Raw genomic sequence first — 18,655 nt, forward strand, 5'->3', positions numbered from 1 at the left:
AGGGTGGAAAGAGTTAATATAGAAACAACAGTGAGGAAGTTAATGCAGAAGTACAATATTGTTTCCACTTGGAATGCAATTCTAGGGTCAGTTAATCAGGAAGGCTTTTGACACCTCCGCTTCTCCCTCCTTACCAGTAAAATGAAGTGATTTTTAATTGCTGAAGGAACCTCTGAGAGTATTCACATCACACCCCTTCAATTGGCACCGTTCATTGTTCAGAGCTAGAGCACGCTATTGCAAAGAGAGGGAGGAAACGAGAGGCTTTACTTAATTTCTGCAGCGGAGGAGAGATGGGGATGACAGAAATACTCTGGGGGTGACCTAAGATCCTAGGCATCACCTCCTTTTGCAGCTTAAAACTTGGAAGGAAAACAAAAGCTCTCAGCATCATGGAAAAACGAAGAAAGCCGGGCGAGCTCCGGCTTTCGCTAGCCTTCATGCTATTAGCATGCAGTTCACATCTCTGCTAGAGACCTGGGGTGAAACATGCAGTTTAGCAATCGAGCAAAAGCCGTTGCTTTCCAGCTACTTCCTGTCAGTTCCTGGCTAGTTCTCAACCCACCATTCATTTTCTACAGTGTCACAATGACCTGTCCCTGACCTTCGTATGGTCACACTTGAGCTGCAAAGGGAGTTTTCCAGGCTCTCTTCCTTCCGACAAGTTGCAGATTCCTCTCCTGCCTCTTTCTTTTTATCCGAGGATGTACCTACAACGGAACTGCCCCCAAAGCCAACTTTTCCGAAAAAGAATGGGAAAATCAACCGTTGAGTGATGGGCTGAGAACGCATCTCTCGCTTGAAAGGTTCAGCCTGTCCTTTGCTGGCCCCTGACATCTGTTACTCGCTCTGCTTGGAAAATTCAAGCTCTACTTACCGGTTTTCAGCTCACAGGGCGGAGATGCTGAGAGAAAGAAACCCAGCTACACTCTGCCTTTGTTGTCTGCGCTCCAAGGAAGAAATTCCTGCCAATTTGGCCAAGATTCCTCCTAGGTCCTAGTGCCTTTTGCATACATGGACTTGCACGCCTGTACACACACAGAGACAAACAGGCCCCTTCTGCAAAATAAAGTCGCTTGGCTTGGTTTCATGCTCAGGACCAATTTTCCTGGTAAACTTTCTTCTCCTTCCCACTTCTTTTAAAAAAGATTGCCTGATTCAGGATTTTGATTTTCACATAGGGCCACAAAGAGTGGAACGAGCCATATTTTAGGAGGCATCGTCTGTGCTTTTCCCAGAAAAACCTCCCATTGTCTAGTTCCTGTAATGCTCTTCCCAGCCCAGCTGAAAACAGAAAAGGTTTGATTTACGCCACAGCATTGGGCTTCATGAAAGGCACCAAAAGTGAGGGTGTTCTAGCTAGATGCCTATGGAAATCGCAGCTGCCTTGTGGACCGCAAGCAGGGTGAAGCTTTAAGCAAGCAATGTTGTGTAAATCAACACATCCCTCTATTGATCACACACCATATTTCCCCAAATCCCAGAAAGAAAGGATAAGGCACTCTGTTAGGCTTAACCAGGACCTTGGTTCACAAGAAATGAGGAAGGGCAGTGGTTGAACCTCAAGACATCAGGTATGGGGATACACCTGGACTTATTTTAGGATATGTCACTCTGACTTTAAGCCGGGATCAGATTGATTCCAGATGCCCTATACTGCACCCATAGGGAAAAAGAGTCTTGGGGTAATTCTGCTCTTATCACTCCTTTCTTCTTAATTCTCCATCATGGAAGCAATGAGTAAATTTGTTTTCAGAACAGAGGTGAGTAAGTCTGAAGTCTGCCCTGACCCAGAAAAAACACATTTTATGGCCATGTTCTCTTCTGACAAAACCACCCAATGTACTTCCCTGCCTTTCTGCCTTTTCAACATCATCTTCATTATCCATCTTCATCTTCTTCATCATCATCTTACCCAGTATTGTCTCTCTCTCCACAAAAGTGTTGGACTCCTTCCCCCCCACCCCACCCCCACAACCAAAATTGCCCAACCCTGCCTTGGGGGATCCTGTTACTACGGTGCAAAACAAATCTCACCTGCCATTTTTTGGCTGTTGGTTTTCATTCAGACGGATGCAAGGAAACTGGTTTCAAAATTCCTTTCCACGGAAAAGAACATTTTGGTGGCTTTCTTTTGGGTGGGAAGGAGTGTTCGTGGGCTTGTTTAATGATGAGATAGCCAAGCTCTTGTGTGAATGTGTAGCGTTTGCATCTCCAGCTGTTGGAAGCCTCCTGGCTTCGCACTATTCCTTTAATCCCAGTGAGGATATTAGGAGTAAACCTCTCCCATGTTTTGTTTTGTTTTTCCCCAGATTGGGAAGTGTAGACTGCCAGGGAGGCTTCGGAGAGAAGGGAAAATGTGTAGAAGAAGAAAGATTAACAATAGGCTGTTCTTTCACTTACAATAATGAAGCAAGTGAACACACATCAAGAAGAAACATTCAGAAGATATTCCAGAATCCTGAGAATTGGGGAGATGGAGGAACCAGTAGCTTTTTTTTTACAGAGGAAAAAATCTTTTGAGAATTTGCAAGGTAGATTTCAGCAAAATGTTCCACTCTTTTCCCTACGCCTGAACTTTTGGCTTTAGAAGGCAAATCCAGAGATGCTCTTTGCTATTTTAAGCAGATTCTGAATCGAAGTCTGCACGTGGCCTTCAGAAAGCCCTTCTTTCATATAAGATCAGCGCATTCTTTCTCTTATTTATGTATTTACTTACTTACTATATTTGTTAACTGCTTCAATCTTACAATTCTGGACGTAAAAAGGCAAACTATGATTAAAAAATAAAGACAGAATAGCAAACAATTACACAAGGGCAAGGTTTGGTACCTACAACAATCAACAGGATCCAAAAGCTTGTTAGAACAGGAAGATATAATCGTCTTCCAGAATATGAGAAGGGGAGGAGGTGGAAAACATATGAAAAGTGTAATATGCATATATGTTTTTCCTTCTCTGAATAGAAGTAAACAACTATCAGTTTTTTAAACCAGGATGCTCAGTTGGGGCTCTGAAGACTGTGTAAGAGTTGGTCCTCAGACTAATAAGGATTCAGGCAATCCAGAGCTACAGATTCTCCCTGTATCTGAGAAGAGACCTGCCTCTTCTCTGGTGCATTGTAAGGCCGTGAGATAGTCCCTGCCCTAATGTACGTATACCTAGATATATTGGTTCTGAATGGAAAATAGTTTGCTTGCTGGAAATCTCATATTATTCCTATTTTCATCTGAATAAAGCTTGCCAAACAGAATTTTGGAAGAAGCACTTTCAGTTCAGACAGCTGGATAAAGAAGCCTTAAGGTCTCATGTAGGTTTGAGGGTACAAGTTCTACTCTGTACCACTTCTGGAGGTATCAGTAGCTTCTCAGCACCAAAGAGTGACAAGCTCCTTTCAGACAAAGACCTGTTTGTGGTCAGGTGGATCCCACTTTGGAGTTACAATCGCAGATGGGATATGGGGCTAGTCAGCAATCCCATTGCCTTTTCTATGGTCACTGGCAATGTATGAGCAGTCTTGGATAAGCGAGGGGTGGAGAAATTAGGATTGTGAAAACTGTTGGAACTCCAGACTTTGCAAGCCCCAAACACTGAAGGTCTACCAGTGTTCTGTAGGTTTTGCTTATGGCTCAGGACAAAAGAATCCAGTTTTGCTCCATCCTTGGAACCAGGGGTATCCATGGGATAGGTCCAAAAAGTCAGGATGGTGGACACGGTTGCATAGTTGTGGCTACCGTGCTTTTTGTTTTGTTTTTTGACACACACACCCTCCCCAATGATCACACCTGATTGGGATAAAATCATTACCCAAATGCCAGCCTGTTGACCTCTCCTGCTAATACATAATCACTGCCTTTGCACGATAATTCAATTTCAATTCAATTTCATTTATTACAGCCTTTAGCCAGCAAATAAAACAGAAAGAAAAGGAAAGAGTCAAAATAGATAAACACGAATAAGCCTATGCAGCAATCCAACTTAAATCTTAAATCCTATTATGGATCCCCTGCTGAATTGATTACTGATGCTAAATAAAAACTTTGCAACATTTTATGTTTGCACAAAAAGCATTATCAGTGAGCAGAAATCAGCACAGAAACTGTCTGATTGTCTGGGGATTGGTGCTAGAAGGGGAAAAATAAGATTTCGATGCAAGGTTGTATAAAACCTGCAATATACAAGAACATGAGTTGGTAACCTACAAAAACTGGGCAGTTGGTTCAAACTATATTGTAGCTCGATTTCGAATAATCGTTGGTCCATCAGATTTATAGCGTGAGCCCAACCAAGGTTATATAAAATGGCTTGAGAAAGGCTACATAGAAGGAGCTTCTGCTTAAGAGACTTCTTCCAAGTAGATTGGAAAGCATCAATGAGAACCAAGGAAAGCAGTCCAGGGGATGATACATACATTGAAGCCAACAATGATATCATCACACACATTTCATTATTTGCTCATCCCCTTGAGTCCCCCTAGCTTTCTGCTCTTCCCCTACCAGTTTTCAAAGTCTGAGTCCTAACTTCTCATTCCAGTTCTGAGTTTGTAGTATCAGAGCTGGAAGTAATGGGACCTGCATTTAGCCTTCAAGGTTCATCATGTGCCATGGATCCTCAGCACCTGAAATACCATCTTCATCAGCTTGGTCCTCTTCTGAGGACAACAGAAGGACAAACCACAATAATAATAATAATAATAATAATAATAATAATAATAATAATAATAATAATAAGCAAAAGGAACAAGAAACAAAAGGGTATGAGAAAGATTTCATTTCCATATAATCTTTTCATTCATTTACTCCTATTTCAGGACTATATTCTCGCACATATAGATATCTAGGGTACAAATAGCTTGAGAAAGACCAGTTATTTTTTACAGTAAGAACCGTGTTGAGAAGCTTCTGAACTGGATCTGAATTATATCTACCTAGTGAAAGGCAGTTTAGTCTGTGATTTACGTCAACAGCCAAAACTGATCCAAAGTGTTTGAAATCAACAATTCATAAAGAAATGGGGTGGTATAAATCCTTCCATTCATGATTTGTATGGGGCTGGGGGGCAATTCTTGTAAAGACATAACGGGAGGCAGCAGCCATGTGTCCAGCGCTGAGCTCCTACAGCTGGGGTGTATAACTTGTTGGAGTCCCATGACTGCCCAGCTTTGGCATGGGCAAAATCCAGATCTGATTTAATATAACTTTGCATTTAAGTAAAATTAAAATTAAGTTAGATGACTTAAATACACTTTTGTTTTAGTTGCATGAATTTATTATTACAATCACTCCCATGTAATCATTCTGCCTTCTGTTGTGCTAAAGGTTACAGTTGAGTAACAAGATTGGAAGGGGTTCAGGAGCCCATCAGGAGCTCCTGCCCTCTTTCAGGTGATCTCATGAAGGCTCTCTGGTTTATTTCCTATCCTGCACGCAGGTATTAGGAACAGCTATAGAATTCTTCTTTTCCAGAAGAATGATCTTACCCAGCCCTAGAATCGCCCGACTCGAAAGATGGCAAGACCTCACAAGAAAAAAAGTCTTCTCTGGCTTGGATGGGTATCAGAATGTGAAATAATATCAAGACATATTGAGGCCAAACTTGGGGAATATACAGCAATGGCAAAATTAACACTATACATTCAGAACAGAAGCTGGACTAAATTTAAGCAAGAATAGCTTCCTTCTACCTCTGGGTTTCCCAAATTGTGAGTTGTATCTCCCATGGGGAGGTGCCAACAAAGTCCAGGGGAGGTGTGAAGAACCTTTTCGTTACATTGTCACAGTGCATCCACCTTTCCCAAAGTTTCATTGTGTTGTTTTCATTGTTCGTTGGTGTTCATTTTGGTGTCTGGATTTTAGGGGAGGGGTGTACATTACAATGACACTAAAGGGAGGTGTGATGAGAACAAGTTTAGGAACCCCTGCTCTATATCGTATGTCACACAACAAGGCAAATTCAGACACCTGAGTTCAGTTTCTAAGGCGGAAATAATTGACATAAAAACAGTAATTAGAAGCAATTTCAATATTTATACATATGACAATGTCATCATCACTCGGGTACAATGGGAGGGAATTTAAAACTATGTAGTTTCCTAATATTGTTTTTACTGGTTTTTTTCTTTTATTCCATATTCTATATTTTATTATATTTTATTCTATATTTTATTCTATTTTATTCATTTTCAACCCTTTTCTTTTCCTTTACTTGATTATGTGCAACTATTTTGGGAACAATGATGAATAGTGGCAATATCAATATTAATATCATGTTTAGAGCTTTATAGAGATTTTCTGTTATTTCCTAAGATGAAATAATGAACTATTATTATACACTGAATTAATGAATGAAATAGTGAAATGATGAATTTTACATTTGATGATCATGGTAAACCCTTTGCTTATTTTCTGATATTTTGGTTTTTATCCACGAAAAATAATGGATAAAATAGTTACATAGTACATATACATCCATGAAAGACCACAGTCAGAGAATCTAAGTTGACGCTGTCAATCAATGCACTCTGTACTTACATAGACAGGCCTGTGGTCTAATCCTGTCTAGGGCAGCTGCTATATAAAGAAGGACATAGCTTAGAGTCTCTACAGTATACGCTTACAATCTCTGCCATCTCTGAGTCAAGATGGAAAAGATCCTTGTCTAAAGCCACAGCATGGTTGACCGTACTAAATTACATTTTCTGTTCTAGGATTGAACACCACCCTATTACTTCAAAATCCATTTCATAAACCCAACAATCTTACAACCCTACTAATCAAAATTTGACCTTGTCTAGATACTAGTCTAGCTACCAGGCTATGCAACCCTGGATTATATACCCGGAGTCATATTTCTTTGATGTATCTAAATATCTATAATTAATTAATAAATGCTGTTTCCCTCTTCTTTCTTGCAACCTTGCACTCAATAGTTCTTCAAAGAACATGTCTGGATGTCATACCAGAAAGGAGAATGCTTCTGTGTAGTAGATCCCAATGTGGGAATTTGGTTCCAATCAATCTAAAGCAGTGTTTCTCAACCTTGGCCACTTGAAGATGGGTGGACTTCAACTCCCAGAATTCCCCAGCCAGCAATTCTGGGAGTTGAAGTCCACCCATCTTCAAGTGGCCAAGGTTGAGAACACTGGTCTAAAGTGTAGACTTTAACCTTGAGAAGCTAACAAGACTCTGCTTCTCAGCATTTTTCTGCACTTTGAATTTACAGAGCTGAAGGAAAGCAAGAAAATACTCAATACAATTAGAAAAATTGTCTTTTGCCTGTTTCTCAGTGGCACTTATTATGAAATAAAGGAACTTTGCCCTGTGTGTTAAGGCCGTAGTAATTAGATTATCATAGGTGAGAAGCATTTGTGACATGTTTGGAACAGTGAGGGTATTTTCTAAGTACCCTTGCTGAATTTGGTGCAACTACAATCTTTTCAATAGAAGCAAATATGTGTAGCTCAGGGTTGAACTGTGAAGTCCTTGGGGTTCTCTGAACTGGTTGTTTTCTTGCAAACGTTTCGTTACCCAGCTAGGTCACATCTTCAGTGCTAGAATGGAATAGAATAGAGTGCAGAGCAAACTCCACTCCATTCTAGCCCTGAAGATGTTACCTAGCTGGGTAATGAAACGTTTGCAAGAAAACAACCAAGCTCAGAGAACCCCAAGGACTCTACAATCTTTTCTTTTCTTCTGCACCGAATGCAGAAAACCTCATTCTGCAAATTTCCAGTGCGCACAGTTTGAAATTTGGAAGGTGGGGAGAAACCAGGTGGTTCAAGTGCCAATTGAATCATACCTACAATACTATCCAAATGCAAATATAACTATAAGCGTGCATGGGATGAAGCGGGGAGCAAATGGTAAGATGGACACAACTTATTTACTGGCATCCGATATAATGCTCCCATTTGCATGATCTCATTATACACATGTTGTCATTTTGGCATCATCACTGTTTGCTACAGTTATTATTACATACAGCTTTCTCTGAAAAAGAAAAAAGAATTTTGCAATGCTTGAAGAGAAATACTTTTAAAAGAAGGAGCTAGCACTCTTGCCATCTTAAATCTGAACTTCTCCTATGGCGGATTCCTTCTTTCAATTCATTTAACCTTGCATTTGTCTAAAAAGCAAGACTAAGATCCAAAATAACTTCCTAACCCTGATGAATAATTTGTGACAGGACCTATCAAATACCATGAATTTCACATAAAGCCATTTTGGAATATGCTACAAGACTGAAAAAACAAACAAACCATTTTCTCATTAAATGTTAAATACTGAGATGGAAAATTCCATCAGGGCCATCAAAAGAGATCATATTCAGGTTATGAAATATTTCCCTTCTAGCCCTGGTTTGCTATATTCCTTAATAATCATTTATCTGTGCATTGCCTCTCCTATAGTCTTTACAATGGGACTGGATTTTTTAAAGCTATTTTAGAGGGATAATGATTTTACTTAAAGGAGTGCTTCATCATTTCCACCAGATGCAATGTCTTATGTACATGTTGCATCAATAATCTATTCAGTTAATATTGGCCTACCGTTTCCAATATCCACATGACCCGCTCTAGATCTTTCTTCAAGTTTCCTTGACATCGGTCATTATTTATCATTAATTTCCAAGAGGAACCTATGGATGTTTCCAGATATTTTTTTTCCTTAGGGAAACACAATCAGTTTTCCAGTTATTACTTTTTGGGGGGCTTTGCCTTGCTTACTGAAAAGACGAAACAATGCATGAAAATTGAACTACAGCCTTTTTCCTAGAAATGGGAGGAATACTTCAATATACTTTTGGAGGGCGTATCTTGCTGGAAGATTTTTACTGAGAAAGTCCTACCATTAGTTGCATCAGGTTACATGTATATCAAGGTAAGCAAGTTATTTCAACGGAACTGATTATTTTATTATATGTGTCTTTGAATTAATCAGTAGATTTAGCTAATAGGTAGAGGATAGAGAAGGATAAAACTGTCCATCCTGGATTCCCTCTGGTACGTATTTCTGACTCCACAACTAAGAAATTCTTCTGCCTTCTTTAATACATTCCATTTTTTTCCTGCATACAATATCATTCAATTTAATGGAAGAACATTCACTTTTTAAATTCTTTCAAAGGGGAAGAGAAAGTTGGTGAAATTGTCATGGTTGGAATGTGGTATACTTGTCCACATTGGACATAATACGCAAAGACCCAGCTCTCTAGAGAAGGCTCTAATGCTGGGAAAGGTGGAAGGAACGAGAAGAAGAGGATGACCAGCAGCAAGGGGGATGGACTCAGTTACAGTAGTGATAGGTGCCTTGTTGGAAGAGCTGAAGGATCAGGTAGGGGCAGATCATTATGGAGAAAATCTACCTATGTGGTTGCTAAGGGTCAACAACAACTTGATGGAACATAACCAATCATTCAGTTCAGGATGACCAAGGAGTCTGCATGAATGTCCTGTCCTTCATTGTACAATCCTCTCCCCAAGTCTAAAGCCTCCCTATCTTCCCATGTTTCTATTAAATCCATCAGGAGAAAATGCTTGCCATGGTGTTTTGTTTTGGTTTTTTGCCCACAGCAATTTCTTTGCTCACAAGTCTGGTAGAGAAGTTCAAAAGGCCACTGGCCCCCAGCTCTAGATTTAACCAATCAAATAGGACATACATCAAATGTAAGTTCTACCATTTTTTGTTTGTTTGTTTCTGACTTCTCCTTGTGGCATAGTGTAGTCTCTCGGGCTTTGTCTGAAGATCTAGAATTTGTATCATCCAAGACAAATGTGAAGCGCGTGTCAAGATGATTCCCTCCGTGCATTCATTCCATTTTCACTGGGGAATATTCCCCATATACCCAGTTATATTCAGGCATCCTATTCACAATCCAGTCCTTGCAAAACGGAGGGCACGAATTGTGTTCAGGGAGCTTCCATGCATTTATAGGATCATACAGAAGTTTCCAATCCTGCGGGCATTTAATCACATTTCTTCTTTTTATTGAAACGGAATTAAATGTTTCGTTTCGATGAAATGATTGAGGTTCTCCCATTTTTACAGTTCCAAAAATCCAGTGGTTCAGGTTGATTGTTTAGGGAAGAAGTGACTTTTCTACAGCTTGCTGAGGCAGCAGGGCAAGACCAAAAAAGGAAGAACTGTAGAGATTTCAGGAAAATATCTAGTTGGTGTAAAGACAGTATTTTGGAAACTGCAAGAGAAATTTCCCAGCCACCTTTATAGTGAGTTCATTAAGGTGGAGCCTCTTTGAATGATCTGAAATGCTTCTTCCCAGGTTTCTCTCCTCCTGGGCTGAGTTGCCAAATGCGAAATGATCTGCATTTTACTTCTTGATGGTGTTCTCTTCCATTCCTTTCCCAGCCTCCCCACAGTCTCTCACATCAAGAGACATATTTGTTTTGCACATTAGATTGGTGCTATTCCATTGGGGATGCAAGGGGAGTGAGACCATATCAGATAAGTAGATAGGGATGGGTTTCTCCAGGGTTTTCTGTTTTTTAAAGTATTTTGGAAGCTTCTTATAAAGCATAAAAAGTTATTTTATTCCATTCCCCCCGTCCTGCCCACAGTATGAAAAAAACCGTGGTGCTGATTTCCAGCAGAAAATATCAAAATATCCAAAGATGCAGTTAGAAAGGAGTTGCAAACAGCATTTGGGAGAGCCTCTAAACCATGGCTAGCTCATACTTGGTCTAAAGTGACATGGGAGTTTCTGAGAAAAATTGAGCCTTCCAGCAAGTGTGGAAATCAAACGATCTGAGCTGCTGGTTTGCAACTGCCGTCACATCCCAAAGCTGTCTGTCTGGGCGAGGCTTTTATTTTTAGCACATTCTTGAGCAGAAATGGACATAATTCATCTCTGATGAGTAATAAAATACCCTGACTGAGATAAAGCAGGCGAAGTCCTGAGTCATAACTGTTCCCATTGTAGGGAACAGATGTCTCCCAAAATACAGTGTTATTGACATTGTACCTCTTTACCCATATAAGAAGAGTCTAACTACCACCTAGGAGAAGGGAAGAATGACATTCAGCCCACATTTTGATAGGAACTTACCAAATTTCTTCTCCCCAAATCAAAATGTGACTGGGAACAAAATTCAACTTTGGTAGTCGTGCTTCTCAAATAATTTGAGGTTGCAATGCCATGCAATTCTTTCTTCAGCAGCAGCAACCATCACTGCTGGTGCCAGGGCTAACTTTTGAAGGAGAAACAGATGAAGGAACATGTCCATGACTTGGAGGTCCTTCTGGATTCAGGGCTCCTATTAGAGCAGCAGGTGGCAGCTGTGACCAGGGTTTCTTTGCCCAGCTGTGGCTGGTGTGCTAGTTCCAGCTACACCTGATGCAGGAGGAACCTGAAAGAGCCACTGATGCCCTCATTACTTCCCCATGGGACTACTGCAATGCACTCAACATGGAGCTGCCTTTAAGAACCACTCGGAAGCTTTTTGTTGGGACTAATGGATAGACAACTAGAGAAGGCCCATGGAAGACTGTGTTTGAAGGGAGGAACCATTGGTGAAGATGACTGAATTTGCAGAGATGGCAAAATTGGCTTGCTTGATTAGGGAAAAGGCAACAACTACATTTGTCAGTGACTGGAAACCCTTTATGGGCTTTTTGCTGAAAACGGGAAAAAATGAACTTCTGATTTATGGGTTTGATGATCAGAAAGGGTAGAATATGGAAAGAAGGGAGCCACAATATAACTATAGAGAGAGAGGATAAAACATAAATGCATTTATAACTGCTGTAAAGAAGATCAGAAGCCGCTTCTTTATACCTCTTTTTTCTTTTCATTTTCTTTCTTTTCTTTTTTCTTACTTATTTACTTATTACTTTTCTTTTTTTCTTTAAATGTGTATTGTTTTTACTTTGTAAAAAATCTCTTCAATAAAAATGAATCATCATCATCATCATCATCATCATCATCTGGAGCACCACTTGAAGACCCTCGGCATGGACAGAATCACCCTCAGCCCATTGCCAAAGGCAGCTTGACTTGGAACAGCTCACATCCTGCGACAATACCTTTAACCCCATCAGACGACCACATCTGCCTATCCCAGGTCCTTGGGAAGGACTTGATAGGTGGATAAAAACACCAAATCCAGTCTAAACATCTGGCTGACTGCGCAACCAACCATCATAATAATAATAAAGAACCACTCAGAAACTTCCATTCACCCTGCATGAAGACAGTGCTAACCAACATCAGTTGTTGGGATCATGTTCCACCTGTGCTTCAGGCCCTGCACTGGCTCCCAATTGGCTTCTGGGTGCAATTTCAAGTGCCGTTTTTGACTTATAAAGTCCTTTATGGCTTGGTGACATCTAGTTAACCCCAAGATCACATGCTCCAGGTGGAATTGGTCTGAATAGGATCATCTTGGGGGAAACAGCTAATAGTTCTCCATTTCCAGGAAGTGAATGGAGCTAAGGCCAAGAGCTCCTGCTTTTCAGTAGCAATGCCAGCTCTCTGGACCAGCCCTCCAGTGGAAATTAGGTTACCCCCTTTCCCTGATTTCTGTTAGGAAAATGTTAAAAGGTGAACTCTTTTACAAAGGCTTTACCACTTAGAACTAGCCTTCAGTGCATATATGTGGCTTAACATGACAGTATATTTTTTGGTCCATCAATTGTTTTTGGGATCTTTATTGATTTTAGATATATTTATTTAGGTTTATCATGGATATTCCAGTGGTTTTCCATATATCTTGTAAATCACTGAGCATGGGAGGATAGAAATGTAATAAATTAAATCATAAAAGCAACCAACAAAAATCATTAAAAAATAGCACATTGAAAGAATTGCACTCCCCTCTCTTTCTGTACGAAAACATTTTTAAAAATACTCTTCCTTCCTTCCTTCCTTCCTTCCTTCCTTCCTTCCTTCCTTCCTTCCTTCCTTCCTTCCTTCCTTCCTTCCTTCCTTCCTTTCTTTCTTTCTTTCTTTCTTTCTTTCTTTCTTTCTTTCTTTCTTTCTTTCTTTCTTTCTGAATTAGGAAAACCATCTTTACACTTAAAACATTTAGAAAAGAGACATTTCCAAACAAACTAAAAATACAAATAAGAAAGAAAATGGAGAAAAGAATAGAGAGAGAAAAAAATCTACCTTATATTTTATACTTCTCAATAGTCACTGGTTTAGTATTTTTTTTAAAAAAATAATTGAATAAAGGTAAATTCCTTGCAAAAATCCTTGAACTAAGGACTGTTGAAGTGAGAAACTAAAACTGGCTAGCCCCTTAGTGGCCTGGTGTGGCCTCTATTGGCCTCTTGGATTTTTTGATCTTTTTTCTATCTGTGTAAGTGTGGTTCTCTTTTTATAACTTTTAATTATGTATTTATGGTTTTAATTTGATGTAAACCGCCCAGAGTCCCCCATTGTGGGGAGATGGGCAGGGACAAGTCCACTAAATAAATAAATAAACAAACAAACAACAAACAAATAAATAAACAAATAAACAAATAATAATCAGTCCTTGTCTATTATGCAATGGGGAATCTGGAATTGCCATTATCCAAGTTAATCTTCCAAAGATACCTTTATACGAATTCAAATAGTGCTTCTTACACTTAAAAAAAAACAAACTCTCAGCTTCTGCAATTTAATAATAATACTATGCAGAGAATCAGTGAAATATGACAGAAGTTGTCACCCTGGGCCTGTAGGTATGAAAAGGCAGGTGAGAAATAGACTGCTGTTTTCTCCTGTACGTCTAAACTCTGCAGAAATATTAGTTGAATATATCTTCAAGTTCCACATCTTCTAGTGATGGTTAAGTTCCCTGTCCCTGTATGTTCATCCCCTTGCTCTGGCTATTCATGTTAGCAACAAGGACAGGAGAACTGAGGATGAGAAAGAAGAACATCCCAGTGTCTCTTCTTATACCCTATTTAATTGCCATATTCTTCCAACCAATTAGCACTGCAAAGATTTCAGAATGAGAGGAGATCTCTCTCTCTCTCTCTCTCTCTCTCTCTCTCTCTCTCTCTATATATATATATATATATTGTTATTATTCTATATCTTGAATATTACATCTTTTTTTAAACACTGATTTGCACCAACTTCATTAGAAAAGACGGGCAGCCTTAAGCAACTCTGACTGTTTGGCAGATTAACTATCCAAACCGTGACCAGTGCCTTCTTAGAAGACCTTAAAAATCCAGATAGTCCACCGGTGATCTCAGTATGGTTCCAAAAATGTTACCTGAAGATCATTGGGAAGGCTGATAATCGAAACATCCATGCGAAGCAACAGTAAAATATAGTTTCATTAGGAAACATCCCTCTTTTTATGTAGAACATTCCTTGGGCTCCCCACATTCCTGATATTCCCCATCCTGTTAAGCACCGTTCTTCTTTACTCAGCCACCCTTGTCCACCAAATGCACATCTAAGGATATACCCTTTCGTGAAGCAAATGTTCTCATCAGGATCAAGTCTGCAGCTGGTACAACTCTGAAATATCGTCAAAAGACAGAAATGATTAGCTGTTGAGACTGATGGATTTCTCTCTCTTTTTTAAAAGATGGACACTGGAATTATCCAGGGAATGTGTCTCATCAAAATGATCTACTCGCATTTCAGCTGAACCTGCCCTGGACCAAGTCAATGTCAGCACTCGGGGTGGAGAACAGGGGTGTTAGACATATTCCAGGAGCGCAGTGAGGCCCTGAAGAAACCTGTCTGTGGGCAGGAGATGAGTAATCTGTAGTGAGAAAGTGAGTGTGTGGATTCTGGCTGAGCTCAGCTGCTGTGTGCAAAACACCCGGCTGTCAGACTACATTCTAGGAATAATTGATGGTCAACGTCTACCACAGCCATCGTCCTTTTAAGAACAGCTGAGAAACTAGAGTCACGCTCAAGCAGCTTGTACCAATCACCAAGCAAGTGTAGAAAGGCAGGGCACATAATCACACTTTTACCACATTCAGAATCTCCTATTTAATTGGTTGTTTTTTTTTTGTTTTTTTTTTGCAGTGGCTAAGATTGCAACTCTGCCAATCTCCTGGGCCAGAAATGCATATCCCCATTTTTGTTCCTAGTCGGTTATTTTTACTCCAACATGTATATGCAAAGTGTAGGGGGTCACGATAACCAATTCCAATATTGCTGCGCTGGAACACTAAAAATGATTGTACTGGGAAAAAATCTTCCCTAACCCTAGATTTAAAGCAGGGGACATCCCTTTCCTTCTCTTTAAAAGTTGCCTTTTGAAGGAATCACACAGGTTAATTTTTTTTTTCCATTTACACCTGAGCAATGTTTAAAATGAGGAATTCAGTTTCCATCTGTAACCGCAAGGGCGACCACAAATCTTTTATACAAGAAGCCAAGGAGAATATGGCTGAATACAACAGGCTGAGACAAAGGCAAAATGAAATGACTCACTAACCCTTCCTAATAAGCAATCAATCGATGAAGCAAAATAAATAGCATTTGGGGGGGGGGGGAAGAATCACAGACATGCAACCAGAACCGAGTCTCTAAATTAAATTGGTCTCAAATGCCCAGCTGCCATTATACTTGACTGTAAGCTAAACAGCAACGGGGTGCAGGAAATGCATCTGGTTTCTATTCCTGCTAAATTCCACACAATAATAGAAGCAAAAATGAAGGGTGCGCGCTACAAAATAGACGTAGCCTAGCAGCCCAGCCTTCTCGAGGAGTTCAAGAACCGCCTATTCTCTGCAAAGCACATTGTGATAATGTGATGGGGATATTTCTGGAAAGGGGAGGTGTGTTCATCACCCACCTGCTAATCCTTCACAGGCTCTTTTCCAAATCCCCCCCCCCCCTTATGGTCTTTTTCTTTTTCCAAAGAGAGCAGTTTTTCACAGATAGCAGAGGAATTAGAATGGGAAAGAAAGCTAAGGCAGAAAAATGAGGTTATTGATTTCTTCATCTACTAATGATTTTGGATCCAGTGGGCACATTCTGGAATTCTGAGAGCATGTCGTGGTCTCCTTCACAAGATGACTGCTATGGGGGGGACTTTCCAATTCCTAAAATGGCTGTCACAAAGCACCCACTTATTAGAAGTCAAATCTAATGTTCTGGATGACAGAGGCATCCTTGTCAAGAAAGATGATGCTAAAGGTTGGTGTTGTATTAGCAATGCATCAACTTCTTTTTTTGTCCAGACAATTAAAAGAAGCTGTACAATAATTGCAGTGCAGTAGGCTGGGGGGGCTAATAGATTCCAAGCTATCCACACTGTGACCCACGGACACCATATTGATCATATTAATGAACATGAGGGATTTTTACAACCCAGCAAAGAGTCTGAAGGAATCTGGAGGAAGCATGCTAGACCAGATCTCTAAAGCAGATGACTACCATTGAGAGAGAAGATCTACTTGAAAACCAAGGGATGTATGTGTGAGAGGGGGAGAAAGAAAGAGAGGAGCATGTTATTCAGAAGCTTGGACAGTTTCTGGAATTTGATACCTTCTTTTGACATGCTGGGTTCTTCATGAGCCTTTATGGAAGTCCAAAGTCAAATAATCACTTCAAGGCTTACCTCCTTGATGGAGGAAGAACTTCTCCTAAGTTTTTTCTTCTTGGTAGTCTGAAAGTGGTGTTCCATTGTCATCATTCTTCTCCTGGCACGCTGATGGTAGACAGACTTGGCATGCAAGGCTCCCAGGGTAAAGCATACTATTCTTTTGGTGGAATTTGGCTTGAATTTTTTAGGATCTTGGCTTGGAATTCCATATTCAGAAGTTCTGGATTCAGACAGTGACCCTTAACTAGATTTGAAAGCCCAGAGTTATGACTTTTCTGTGGGTTGTATGACTGAAGTCACCTAACTGCTGTTCCTTCAAGGAATATACTAAGTCCTTTTTGATCGTTTGGCTCAGAACTGAGTGAGGAAGTATACAGCTTTGCTCATGTAACTCCTTTCGAAGGCTGTTGCTGGGTGATAGAACTCATGTTTGGCAGCTCGAAGATTCCAGATTCAATCCTTGACTTCTCCAGGTAGAAATACTTCCATCTAATAGAAGATTTCTATGTTTGAAAGACTTCCATGCAATTCCAACCAGCATCTGCTAAGCTACTATATAACATGGTTTGCTGATTTGAAACTTAACACGGTGGATGAACAATTGTGGTTTATAGTTTAATATTTTGGGAGAATCTATCCTTATTCTGGTTTATGTGAAACCAAATATGTCTTAGCAGTTGGTGCTGACTATACTAAAGTAGAGGGAACCAATGGTACGGTATAAAAGAACACTCCCGCCCCGCGCCCCCAACTTTGGGAGGCCTAACACCAATTCCTGCTCATTTTTATTAGTAATCTTTAAGTGTCCTTCCTTCCTGATTCTCAGCATTTGCATCCACAGGCTTTCCACAAACCTTTTCAACCAGTTTTAAATTAGTTTTTTTCTTTTCTTTTCAAGGGGAAAAAAAGAACTCTTGAAATATCAGCTTAATTGGAAACAGGGTTCTGCATTTCAAGAAGCTGAGCACAAAGTATGTTCTCAGAAATTTTGGCAATTTCGCCTGCTAGTTTGGTTTCCTTCAGCATTCTGCTGAGGCTGCGGTAAAAGTAATGATCTCTCTGTTAGAGCTATCTCTGCGTCCTGGTTTGCATTAGTACATGGAAATCTTTGGAGATAGTATTTTCCTTTCATTTATTACCTTTGAGCGATCTATTTATCTATCTATCTATCTATCTATCTATCTATCTATCTATCTATCTATCTATCATCCATCCTTCCAACATCTCCTCTATGTCTTTCTTCCCAAGCTCAGCATTCATCTTTTACAATTATTATCCAGGCCAAATAAATAAAGTAGCAACGGAGATAATATTCCCAATTATAGTTCTCCTAAAACAATAACAGGAGCCAGGTAAGGCCACAGCAAACTTTCCTCACCAACTCACCATCTGGTTGTGCGAACTTCAACTCCAGCATTCTCAGCAATGGCCATGTTGGCTGCAGAACTCTGGCAGCTGAAGGCCATAGCTCTGGAGACTTCTGGAGAAGGCTGAGCGAGAGCCTTCAAGATAAGTCTCAGGACCTCTGCTGCTGGGGGGCCAGTCAGCAGAGCTGTCACTGGAGATGTCCAGGAGTGGGAAGCCCACAGAAAATAGCTGAGGTAGAGTCTTTCAAAAGCTGGAATGGGCTAGGTCAGGAGAGGGGAGTCCAAGACACCTGAATCTCTTTTGGTCCAGTCTTCCTGAATTCTCTCCAACGGTGACTGTTAAATTCTGCAGCCTGGTTCTAGCTTGTCTTAGGTAGGGAACACACCAAAGTTGTATCCAAGCTTCAAAATGAACTCTCCGAAACTCTACAATTTTTTCTTTTCAAAACTGGATTGACCCAGTTTAGGACCCACTCACAGGTTGAGGCATCTGAAGGTTGCCATCCCTACACAATGAACCCTTTAACTTCCACTGTCCCCACCAAATGCCCTGGTCCAAAACGCCCATCATCCTTTCCCCAGCCAGCACTGACAGATCTTGCAGCTTTGCCAGTCCTGATTGTTTGCACCTCTAGCAATAACCCGACAGGAAGCAGCGCCACCTGGTGGTAACTGGTTAACAGGAAAGTTTTTAAATAATAGCACTAGCAATAACAGTTACGGTAGTAATAAGAAAGTTGGATGCGTTAGAATTACTCAGTTA

The 18,655-nt window shown here is 40.3% G+C and overlaps 1 protein-coding gene across 3 annotated transcripts in view; it reads right to left on the reverse strand.

The window, feature by feature from the left end:
- DCX (doublecortin) overlaps positions 1 to 939 on the reverse strand; it is a 102,505-nt gene extending 101,566 nt beyond the window's left edge. For 2 of the 3 annotated variants that reach the window (XM_088129196.1, XM_088129194.1), the window contains exon 1: positions 878 to 939. The gene's annotated coding sequence lies outside the window, so the exon portion shown is untranslated. Of the gene's footprint in view, positions 1 to 134; positions 236 to 877 lie in introns of those variants that run through there. The other variant, XM_088129195.1, reaches the window with a different exon arrangement.
- Between the last annotated feature and the right edge of the window lie 17,716 nt (positions 940 to 18,655).

The sequence above is a fragment of the Python bivittatus genome, unplaced genomic scaffold (genome assembly GCF_059951505.1).
Source record: "Python bivittatus isolate LINGU-HERP-01145 unplaced genomic scaffold, Pbiv_v1 ctg000790_np1212, whole genome shotgun sequence".
NCBI classification, from domain to species: Eukaryota; Metazoa; Chordata; class Lepidosauria; order Squamata; family Pythonidae; genus Python; species Python bivittatus.